The 12,696-nt window shown below is 40.7% G+C and overlaps 1 long non-coding RNA gene across 1 annotated transcript in view; it reads left to right on the forward strand.

Moving 5' to 3' along the window:
* The first annotated feature begins 609 nt into the window (after positions 1–609).
* LOC134343410 (uncharacterized) overlaps positions 610–12,696 on the forward strand; it is a 157,355-nt gene continuing 145,268 nt past the window's right edge. Inside the window, exon 1 of the long non-coding RNA XR_010017221.1 lies at positions 610–624. This is a non-coding gene — a long non-coding RNA (uncharacterized LOC134343410). The remainder of the gene's footprint in view (positions 625–12,696) is intronic.

The raw sequence follows: 12,696 nt of genomic DNA on the forward strand, positions 1-12,696 counted from the left end.
AGCAGGTTTTCTAAAATACTTCATTTATTTCAATCTGTCTCTATTATACAATAGCAAAGCAATGAATACACATAAATAAGCATCAGGGCTCATCCTTTTACCTTTAAAATGCCCATAATTATTCTTCGTAATTCATTAAGCGATGATAACCTCTGCTCAAAATTAGAGTGGCATGCAAAGAAATTTTTTAGGAGATTATCAACAATTTGGGCATAAACTCTCTGAAAAAATTGACGCCCTTTGCCTAGGGTATTCATATTGGGAGACTAAGTGTTGGTAATGTCATTAAATATTGAAGTTTCATGGTTAGATTCTCTCTTGTTGGAAATGATCATTGCCTGGCGCTTTTGTGGTACATATGTTATCTACCTCTGATTATTCCACTCCTCAGAGTTGTCTAGATCTTACCACATGCAGGCATGGACTAGCTTAGTAATGACGGAGTTCTCTGAATAAGGCTGAAATGGATTATTTGTTCTGCTTTGTTAACAGAACATGGTGGCAAATGCTCCTGCCTTTCATTCAGCATTAAAATGCTAGACCATGCCATCATTCAAGTTGGAGGTGTTCTTGGAGCCTCGTCTGCCTGTTAGCTGATTAATTGTCCACCGCCATTCATACTAAGTAAGTCTCAGAACTTCAGCAAGTAATTCAGAGGAAAAATCCGCAAGAACTTCAGATATTGCTAAGCAGCGGATGAGCCAACATGAATGCTGCATCCTTGCTCAAATCTACAGATAGGGAGAAAAGCAAGACACTTGCATGGGTACTATATTGAAGCCATGTCAAAAACTAATGAGGTTACTCATTAATGGGAATGAGTAAATCTTTGGAAAATGTTTGCTGTCTACAAGACTTAGATCATTATCAAAGTTAGTGAACGGGGTGAATCAAACCTGTATCGAGCAGGATACCTTGAGGTGCTGCATTCTATCTAATCTGAAGATCTTGGACTGTCTTTCAGTAACGCTAAACTGAAACTTGCTGACATCAACCCCAAAGAGCTTGGTTAGAGAGCAACAGTAAATGCTGAAAAGAATAGCCAGATTGTGAGCTGTGGGGAGAGAAAAAATTTACATTCTGACTTCAATAAGAGCAGCAGGATAGGAAAGTTCCAGTGTCTAGTGGAAACTGGGGTAGAAGTCAGGTAGTAAGACAAGTATAAAAAGTACAAACTCAGGAACTTTAAGATGGATTTAACTTTCATGATAAGGCACTCAATAATTGTACAATGGTGTCTACTGTAGTAGTTTGCAAAGTTTATTAGTGTGAATTATGTTAAATATGTACTGTTCCTGTTTTTTTTCAATATACTGGGATATATTGTACTTAAAGCAATGCATTGTTATTGTGTTAATATAGGTTCTGTGATCAGATGAATGTTAATCCTATCTGAAGAAATGATTCATCTGAATCAGCAGTATCAAAACATCATGATAACATACAGTGTAATATTGATAACATTACTAATGAACAAATTTATATTTGGAAAGACTTCGTGACCAGTTAGATGTTAACTGTGTAACTACCTCTACAAATAGTAAGTTAATTTTATGCATGCAAGTGGCTGATCACTTGTACAGTTTTTTTTTACAGGGCCATCAAACTCTGTATATATTGTGGTTAGTGAATATTAATGAACTAAATGTTTCCAATGGTTTTTGATTTGTTATTGTAGTAACTATAGCCATTGGTTGGAAGTTCACTGCCTTTAATGAAGGGGGTTGTGTTGATGGCCCCCTGTTATTTTCCTTATGAAGTATGAATAAGCAGCAATATTAGCACCCAAAGTCTGCAGGCACCACTTCAGAAAGCTTCTGGACATTTGTTCATTTCAGGGCACACAGAATTATTTATAGCTCAGCAGGAATTTCAATTGTCATTGCAAACCCCAACCCAGCTTCCTCTTCATGAACCTGGCTATTAAACATCAAAGAATATGAAAGTGCTGCTGGGGAAAGTAGCTCATTTGTGAAATCACTGAATGTAGCACAGGGGGTTGACCAATTTGTTCCCCCCTTCACAATCAGGCAAGTTATTAAAAGGCCAGAAGGACACTGAAATGTGTCCCTATATCCTCATGATTCTGTATGCAGGAAAATGCTTGATAATGTCTGGCCATGAGTTCATTCCCACTTGAACAGAGGCATCAAGCCAACATTATTAACCTGTGCTTAATAAAGCTGGTGTAACTGGGACATAGTATTCTATCATGATTATGAAATGTCTATGTACATTCTGAACATATATCATTTTGACTGTCTGGTAGCTGCATAGTTAGCAACCATTACTGCTCCAATATTTTACACCTATTGACCTAGTTCTGCACTCCTTGACATCAGGGCACCATCCCATACTAATAATTATTCCACTGAACTACGGCACAGTTGGAGGTGGCTAAGTATGTTCAGAACAAATGGTTGCAAGCTAATTTGCTGAGTGAACCTTTACATGGTATTGGTGCAGTGAAAATCTGGCTTCCTGAGAATGCCCTGTGATATTTCCAAACAGGAAAATGTACCAGTTTCAGCTGCAGTGTACCAGACGCGGCTCATTTGGCAGATGGCACTGACTCTTGCATATTATAGGTGTAACAAATCTCACACGTACTAGCACATAACAGATAGGGCCTCTGAAGTGGAGAGGAACGTGTAGGTGGTGCAGGTGTAACATAAGCTCTTTTTGTGATGCAGGGAAGAAGCTGAATTTGGCAAATAATTTCAAAGGAACAGTGAAAATGGAGGAATTCCAGGACTGAAATATATTAATACATTGCAATAATACATCATTTTTGATTTACCATGTATCCTAGTCCATTGGTAAATTAATCAGACCTATTCATAAATTTAAAAATTGGCTGAAGTACTTAACTCACAGTAAGCCAAATATGAGCATAAATTGATGAACAAATGTATTCCAGCAAGCTGTGAGGAAACTGGAAAACATGTATTCAACTATTCAAACAAGCAGTTAGCTTTTACAAAAACTAGAAATCCTCCACTAGACTATTGAAGCATGTCAGTCACCAGAGATTTACTTTCCTCTCCTTCTGGTTTTCCTGGTTGCCTTCTGTTGGTTTTTTAAAGTTTCCCAATCCACTAACATCCTGCTAAGTTTTACTATATTATATACCCTCTCATTTTCTCTTATATTGTCTTTGACTTCCCTTGTCAGCCACGGTTAACTCGTCCTCCCTTTAGAATACTTCATCTTTGGGATGTACAGTATCTATCCTGTGCCTCCTGAATTGACCCGAGAAACTCCGGCCATTGCTGCTCTGTCATCATTCCAATCAACTTTGGCAGCTCCTCTCTCTCTCAAGGGTATTACAGTGGAGTAATTCCCTTTACTCCACTGTAATACTGATACATCTGACTTTATCTTCAATCTGACTTCATCATCTCTCTTTCAAACTGCAGGATGAATTCTATCTTATTATGATCACTACCTCCTATGGGTTCCCTTATCTAAAGCTCCCTAATCAAATTTAGTGTATTACACAACAGCCAATCCAGAATTGCTTTTCCCCCAGTGGGTTCAACCACAAGCTGCTGTAAAAAGCCATGTTGTAGGCATTCTACAGTTTCTCTCTCTTAGGATCCAACACCAGCCTGATTTTCTCAATCTACCACATATTGATATCTCCCCAGGGCTACCATAACATTGTCCTTATTACAGGCCTGTATAAAACTCCCATCAGGGACTTTTTAATCTTGCAAGCTCCTAACTCAACCCATAAGGATTCTACGTCCTCTGATCCTATGTCACCTCTTTTAAACAATTTGATTCCATTTTTTTGCCAACAGAATCAATCCACCTCCCCCCACCGCCCAGCCTATCTCCTGTCCTTTGAATAAAATGTGTATCCTTGGATGTTCAGCTCTCAACTATGATCTTCTTTCAGCCACAACTCAGTGATGCCCACAACTTCAAAACTCCAAACTCTAAATTCACCACAAGATCATCTACCTCACTCCATATACAGCATGCATTCAAATATAACACCTTCAGTCCTATATTCTTTGCCCTTTTCAATTTTGCCCATATCTTATCCCACTGACTGTAATTTTGACCTGTCATCTGCCTGTCCTTCTTCACAGTCTCACTCCACACAGCATCAACTTGTATAGCAGCTGCCTCGTCCTCATCCCTATTACTCTGGTTCTATTGCGTCTTTGTTGATGTAATGTTTCAACATAGAACAGTCTAGCTGGTCAGACCCGGTTCGAGTAAAGGTCTAATAGCATGAGGATGGCACACTTGAAGGGAAATTTGCATCAATCAAATGGTGATGGATGTGGCTTTGGGATTAACAAAATAATGATGGTAGAGGGCAAATTCAAGCAAATTACAGAAGATATCTGCACCACTTTCCACATTATTTATGTTCAAAATTATCTGGAGTTATAGTAATATTGAACTTTGAAGAACAACTTGCAAATGCCTGAGGTCAGAGCCATAGAGTCATAGACTTGCCCAGCATGGAGGCAGGCTCTTCACTCAAGTGGTCCATGACAACCTTTTGTTAGTGTTTGGCCCTTAAACTTCTAAACCTTTACAATTGATGTCCCTGTCTTAACTGACTTTTAAAAGTTATTATTATACTAACCTCAACCACTTCTTCTGGCAGCTAATTCCAAACACTCATTGACGACTTCATTAGGTACAGGAGTGTACTTAAATAATTGGCCACAGTACGGGAACCCAGTCTGGTCTTCCACTACGGTAGCCCATCCACTTCAAGGCTCAACATGTTGTACATTCTGCGATGACCTTCAGCACACCACTGCTGTAACAAATGCTTGCTTGAGTTACTAACACCTTTCTGTTCGCTTGAACCAGTCTGGCCATTCTACTCTGACCTCTCTCATTTTCTGAGATACTCCATCACCCCATCTAGCACCAACAATCATTCCACGGTCAAAGTCACTTAGATGGTTACCTCGCCTATTACCTAAGAGTAAGTTGAGCTTTGCCTTTATCCTAGTAGGATCCTTTATATGTACTGTAAAGATGTTGATACATAATGAACATGAGCTTGCACAGAGTAAATCAGCAGGTAATATTTATCTATTTGTATGAATAAATGTCATAGATGCAATTAAAGGTTGAAGATGTGTAAGGTGCAAAGTACAGGGTTCTTGAACAACCTGCAGCATCTTAAACCATTGAATCTGTGTTTATTTCATTTTGTGACACAGTATCATTGGTTTTGTATTCATATTGTTTTATTGTTGAATTGCTCAGCTTTAATAGCCTTTTTAGAAGAGTCATGGGTTGTGCTGCGGTGTGAGCCTTGACTAGTGACAAGTTCAGACCAAATTCAGTGCCTAGCTAAAGAAAAAAAGAGCTTTAAAATATATGGATGCAAGACCGATATAGAGAAGGATTTACAGCAATGAGAGCAAAATAAAGGAACTGTCATTGACTTCTAGAAGTAGGTGGAGTATGCAGCCCTGTATCAAAGGTGCTGAGGTGGAGATGGATGAGAACTTCAAGTTACTAGGTGTAAATATCTACCGACAATCTGTCCAGGTCCAGCCACGTCAAAACTGCGGCCATAAAGAGCACACCAGCACACCTTCTTTCTCAGGAGACTAAGGATTCTCAGCATATTCCCTAGTAATCTTACCAATTCTTATAGATGTACCATAAAACATATCCCATTTACAGTTTAGTATTCTAGTTATTCTGTACAAAACTGCAAGAAGTACAGAGAATTTTTGAACACAGCCCAGTTTATCACATAAACCAACGTTCCCCCTCCCTCCCCCCGCCCCGCCATGTTCTCCACCTACACTTCATGTTTTCTTGGGAAAGCAGCCAGTATAATCAGAGACCCCATCCACCCTGGCTATTCTTCCTTTTCCCATCTTCAATTGGGCAGAAGATATAAATGCCTGAGAACACAAACGACCAGGTCCTGTTCCACTATTACCAGACTCTTGAATAGATCTCTCTTACTGTAAAGAAAGAACTCTTGATCTCCCACTGTGCCTGGTTAAAGCCCTTGTACCTTACCTGTCAACCCGCACTGCATTTTCTCTGTACTGCATTCTGTTTTCTTTTCACTATCTTGATGCAATTATGTATGGCATGAACTATCTTGATGATCTGTATTGGCATTGGTTTATTATAGTCACATGTTCACACTATCTTAGAACATATGACAATGATAAACCAGTATTGTTTCAGGGACATCTGTGCTAGCACTGAGACTGAAAGAAGAAATACCAAAAATATGGGTTCTGTGACAACCAAAACAATATAAACTTCTGAGAGGAAATGACTTCGAGAAGAGATAAGGAGATCATATCTAGAGTACTACTTTCTGTTTTGGTCCCCTTGTTTAAGAAAGGATATATTTGCATTGGAGATAGTCAGATAATGTTTATCAGGAAGATTCCTGAGAGGGAGGGTTGTCTTTTGAAGGAAGGATGATTAGGCTTGTTGAAATATAAGGAGCTACACAGAATAGATGCTAAAATGAGGTTTTCCTCATGGGAATTCTTGATCTGGAAGCATTATTTCAATGTTCTGGCATCATCCGTTTGAGGTGGAGACTGGGAAAACTTACAAGAATAGAAGCACTAGAAGCATGGCACTCTTGAGGCTGCCACTAGCTTATCTTCAGACTGTGTTGCTCATTGAAGCAAATGACACATTTCATTGTATGGTTCAATGTTTAAATGCATGTATGACAAATAAAGCTAACCTCTCCCTATCTTTGTTCTAGTTTGTGATTAACAGTGATCTTTAAAACAACTCTCATGCATCCAGCACCTCTCATTCCCCATAGATGTTACATGGCTGGGAGCATAGTGTAGAATAAAAGGGGAAATAATCGAAGCAAAAGAAAATCTAGGAAATAATAATCACAATACTGAAAGACTGAGATAAATATAAGACAAAATACAAAGTAATATATTGAAAAAGGTTGATTTTAAGGGGTTCAACATGAATCAAGAGAAAGGAATCTGGAAAATAACATAAATAATAGAAAAAATGTCAGTGTGAAACATATAAATAGAGACCAGAAGAAATATATCCAAATAAAATGCAGAGACAAATCACTCAGTACAATACATGATGAATTAAGTAATAAGATCAACAATGAAACTAGGCGTACAGCAAATACATAGGTCCGGAAATTTCTTGGTGCCTGGAAGGATATGCTAAATCATGGTAAGTTAACAATTTCTTTGAGGGGCCAGCACCATGGAACAGAAGACCAGGCGGTGAAAGTTCATTCCTTTTTATGATCTGCCACTCCAAATTTCATGTGAGAAACCTGATGGTTTCGAGAGCCATTGCATGAGAGGGCCGCAGAGGAATCATGAGAGATCCACTCTCAGGAAGATGTATGGTTAAAGTATCAGTTGGAAAGTACTCAGAACCCCTCAAGCTGTGATGGGCTTTGAGGGAGGGTGGTTGAGAAAGGAGTTGCAATCAATTCCTGGGAGGTAATGTCGATAAGGTAATGACAATTAGATGGCCATGCATGCAAGATGAAAATCCCAGAACTGGGATTCAGATATGTTGTACACTGACAGATAAATGGGTCTTCCTTAGTCACTTTGGTGTGCTGACACATTATCTCTGTGGTAGAACTGGAAGGAAAATTGAAAATTGAATCCACATGTTAAGTCCCAATATGTTTTCTCCACAGAATTTGTAAATATTGTACTAGGCAATAGTAGGTGGGCAGAATGGAAATAAAGATTATGAAAGAAATTTGAAAAAGCAATGCTCTTTTGGTCCAGGTGCAGTTCGATAGGATTTGGCAGATTATAGTTCTGCATGGACTAGATAAGCTGAAGGGCCTGATTCTGCACTGTCGTGTTCGATGACTCTGTGACTCTAAAGTAAAATTGTGCATTTAAATTATTAATCAATATTAAAATAATAAACTGTTTTACAGACTCAAAAATATCAAAAGCAAAGTACAAGGCCAGGTGATAGCCAGTAGAGGATATATACGATGACAGCAGAAGGACAGACGTACTGTATAATTACTTTGCTTCAGGACTTATCAGGAAGAGTTAATATTGTAAACATGACATTGGAAGAAGAGATCAAAAACTTTATAGACGTACTCAATAGGGAGGTGGTGGGGGGAGAGTGGGAGGATGGATGTTTGTGGCAGGGTGGTGGAACTCACTAATAAACTAATCATATGCAGCCAGTCAAGAATGTGTCTTCTGATGTACTATCTCCAGGGCAACTAGGAATGGGCAATCAATGGTGATCTTGACAGTAATTTCCACAGCCCTCGTTTAGAGTACATTTATTAAAAAAATACTGCCACTGGAGAGATAACAGTCCCTATTACATATTTATAAAAATATTATTAGAAAAGGCAATAGTGTCAGAAGACTGGCAGACAGCTAATGTGATCCTGATATATGGAAAAGAAGATAGAACAAGTCCAGGACTACTGGCTATGAGAGGTGATTGATAAGTTTGTAGCCTAAGGTAGAAGGAGTCAATTTTAGAAAACCTAGCACATTTATTTTTCAACATAGTCTCCTCCTACATCTACACACTTAGTCCAGCGGTCATGGAGCATACTGATCCCTTCTTTGTAGAAGTCAGCATCTTGGACCTCCAGAAGTGGTCCACAGCAGGGGTGATTGATAAGTTCATGGCCTAAGGTAGAAGGAGATGAGTTATTAACTTACATCAAAGTTGCTGGTGAACGCAGCAGGCCAAGCAGCATCTATAGGAAGATGCTGCTTGGCCTGCTGCGTTCACCAGCAACTTTGATGTATGTTGCTTGAATTTCCAGCATCTGCAGAATTCCTGTTGTTTGAGTTATTAACTTCAAACTTTCTGCATAATCACTCAAAGAGTTCACCTGCTTGTGCATGTAACGAGAGGTGTATAACTCATCTCCTTCTACCCTAGGCCATGAACTTATCAATCACTCCTGCTGTGGACCACTTTCTGGAGGTCCAAGACACTGACTTCTACAAAGAAGGGATCCATATGCTCCACGATCACTGATAAATAAATAAATAGAACATTTATTTTTCAACTTCCATTCTTTACACATGCACAGATAATGTGGTTTTCCATTATCGAAAATTTTGACACGATCTTTTTTTCTAGAAACACAACTCATTCTTGAAAAGCAGAAGTCAACTGTACTTTGTGAACAAAAAGGAAATATTTAGAGGTCTGCAGATGGGAACAGGTAGGAGGACAGAGGTTTGTGAGCTGGAAGGTGGGGCTTGCTACAAGGGTCAATTGCCAGTAGTGCAGTGGGAACATCTAGGATGGCCAGCAGATGAATTGGCATTTTCTGGGCCAGGGTCCCAATGCAGAAACAGGTCCAGGCACTTTGAAGTTCCATTTTTAGTACTGGGGCCTTGTGCAGGCCAGTCAGCCAAATGAAAATTCTGGAAATGGTTGAGAAATATCTTGCATCTTGTTCCATGTTTCTTCACATATCCAGGATAACCCATCTGTTACGTGTTGAGAATCCAGGATGATGTGATAGCTTTAGTACCATTCTGCATTGCCCAACATGATGCGTCTACTTGACAAACTTCCAGAGTGTGTGAGTGTTATTCATGACACAGGACATCTGGACAAAATTGGAGTCGGAACAGCCTCCATAACGATTAACAAAACAAATTATACACACTTAAAATTTGAGGTGGAAGTGTCTTTATGGGATCAAAAGGCAGAGAGATCTTGCAATACAGAGGTGTATAAGATGATGAGAAGCATTGATCGTGTGGATAGGTAATTTCTAAAGGAAGTACTGTCATAATGGGGGGGCACTGACAGCAAGGGTGGACCCAAGTGCAAGGCACAGACACTGAAGGACTAGGGACAGGACTAGGATGCAGGGTGAGAGCAAGGACATGGACACGAAAACCGGAAACAGGAACAGGACTGGACAAGAGAGCTAGGAGCCCGGGCTTGGACTCCGAGCCAGAGACTGGACAAGGACCCAGTACCTGGGTCTTGTCCCTGGCTCGGACCAGAGAACTAGACAAGGACGAGGCTTGGCTGGCAGGCAGGACGAGGCTGGAGTCGTCAGGCTTGAGGCTAGGCAGGAGGCTGGAGTCTTCAGGCTTGAGGCTAGACAGGAGGCTGGAGTCTTCAGGCTTGAGGCTAGGCAGGAGGATGGAGTCTTCAGGCTTGAGGCTAGGCAGGAGGCTGGAGTCTTCAGGCTTGAGGCTAGGCAGGAGGCTGGAGTCTTCAGGCTTGAAGCTAGGCAGGAGGATGGAGCCTTCAGTCTTGAGGCTAGGCAGGAGGATGGAGCCTTCAGGCTTGAGGCTAGGCAGGAGGCTTGAGTCTTCAGGCCTGAGGCTAGGCAGGAGGCTGGAGTCTTCAGGCTTGAGGCTAGGCAGGAGGCTGGAACCTTCAGGCTTGAGGCTAAGCAGGAGGTTGGAGCCTTCAGGCTTGAAGCTAGGCAGGAGGCTGGAGCCTTCAGGCTTGAAGCTAGGCAGGAGGCACGACTCTTCAGGCTAGAGGCTAGAGGCTAGAGACTTGAGGCGAGGCTTGGCAGGAAGCTGGAGACTTGAGGCGAGGCTGGAGGCAGGAGGCAGGAGACTGGAAGCTCCTCCTGGGCAGGGCGCAGATCTGCACCTGACGGAAGCAAGGGACAGGAAGGGTCAGAACCAACCGCAGGTAACGGCAAGACGGCCTGGCTTACCCGACGGAGGCAAGGGACAGGAATGGAGCTAGGTACGGGGTGGCTGTAGGACAAAACAGCAAGACAAGGCAAGGCTTCAGGCAGTGCAAGGCAAGACAGAACTTCAGGTGAGACGAGAGTTACCGGCAAGACAAGGCAGGGCTTCAGGCATTGCAAGGCGAAACGAGAACTTCAGGCGAGGCGAGAGTTATCGGCAGGGCTTCAGGCAAGGAAACAGAAGGCAGAGGAAGGGATACAAGGAGTGAGGACAAGAACAATCCAGCAGCCATGCCCTGGTCTCTGGAGGTATTTATGCGGCCAGCCCCAACAAGCATTACCTGCCTCAATTAGAGCTCAACAAGAACAGAAACAGGGTAGACAGGAAAACCTGGAGCAAGGGTCAATGGACCGGACCGTGAACCAGAATACAGACTTCACAGACCAGACCATGACAAGTACATGTTCAGCACAGCATTGTGGGCCGAAGGGTCTGTATTGTGCTGTACATTTTCTATATTTCTATGTTTCCAGATGCCCATTCAGCCAATGTTGCAATAAAGGTTTGGAGACAGAAACATTCAGATTTATTTCCTGAACAATAGAATTGAAAAGAAAGGAGCTATGTTAAACACATTTTGAACCTTGGCTGGAATATATTTGCTGTACTGTGACATTTATGTCATTAAAAAAGCGACAGAGGAATTGAGCAAAATGCAAAAAAAATTACTAATTTATACCAAAACCAAGGGGCTATGCCTTTCAAAAGATTGATTAGATTAGGACATTTTTTATATTTAAAAGTACTGAGTGCTAAATGGAACTCTGATGATTATGGAATAGTTTGACAGTAAAAATATAGAAAATGTGTTTCAATTTGTGAGAATGCCCAGAACAATGAATGGTCCATCAATGTAATCTAATGTCTAATACATCCAGCGAAGAAGTCAGGAGAATCTACTTTACCCAGAGAGTGATTAGAGGCTGTATCTATTTACAAGAAGAAATTGAGGCAAATAAATGAATTTAAAGGTAAGTTAGATTAGCAGATGTCATGAGGACACTGGGGTGGATTAGAAAAATAATATTGATGGTGTTAAATAAAGGTAGGGGAGAGGCTGCAACAAATTTCTATTGCTCTTAAAATCAAATGTTTTACCACATTTCCTTTCATGTGTTTGTGTATTCCCCATGAGTAAAATCTAAGTTGCTCCATGAGTTCCAAAGTTTCCAGGAAAGTTAGACTTGAAGAAATCCAGGCTCCACTGTATTCCAAATAACAGATACATATGTCAGAAGTGTATGAGAAAATAACTTCAAGAATGAATGATATGAGCAAGGTACCAGTATTTAATCCCACCAAAATTCCTTTTCTGGGGGTGAGGAGAGGAATAAAAACTCTGGAAAACTTGAAGTCTATTTATTCTTGGTGTAGTAGTATAGTATGGGACAAATAAATACTTATTCAAAAAAGTCACAGTTTTACTTATTTGATTTAAAACACCATTAATTATTGTCCTGTTCCTTTACCCTTCTCCTAGCCCCTGAGGACTTGACACAATAATGAACGTTGTCACAGAATTGTCTCTGAATAAATATAAGAGGACCTAGACCTATTCAGAGCCCAATATATTGAAACAATCATAAAGAAGGCACTTCAGTGACTATACTTCATTAGGAGATTGAGGAGATTTGTTACATCACCAAAGACGTTAGTGAATTTCAACCAATATATGGTGGAAAGCATTCTAACTGGCTAAATCACTGCCTGGTATGGAGGCTCCAATGCACCGGATCAAAAAAAAAATTCAGTGGGTTGTAGACTCAGCATCTCCATCAGGAGCTCTAACCTTCCCTCCACCATCGAGGACACCTTCCAAAGTCAGTGTCTCAATGAGGCAGTATCTATCGTTAAGACCTTTCACCATCCAGGGATTTGTCCCCTTCTCTTTACCACCATCAGAGGGGAGATATAGGAGCCTGAAGACACAAGCTTAACTTTTTAAAAACAGTTTCTTCCCTCCACAATCAGACCTCAGAATGGTCTATGA

Source organism: Mobula hypostoma, chromosome 3 (assembly GCF_963921235.1).
Source record: "Mobula hypostoma chromosome 3, sMobHyp1.1, whole genome shotgun sequence".
Lineage (NCBI taxonomy): Eukaryota > Metazoa > Chordata > Chondrichthyes > Myliobatiformes > Myliobatidae > Mobula > Mobula hypostoma.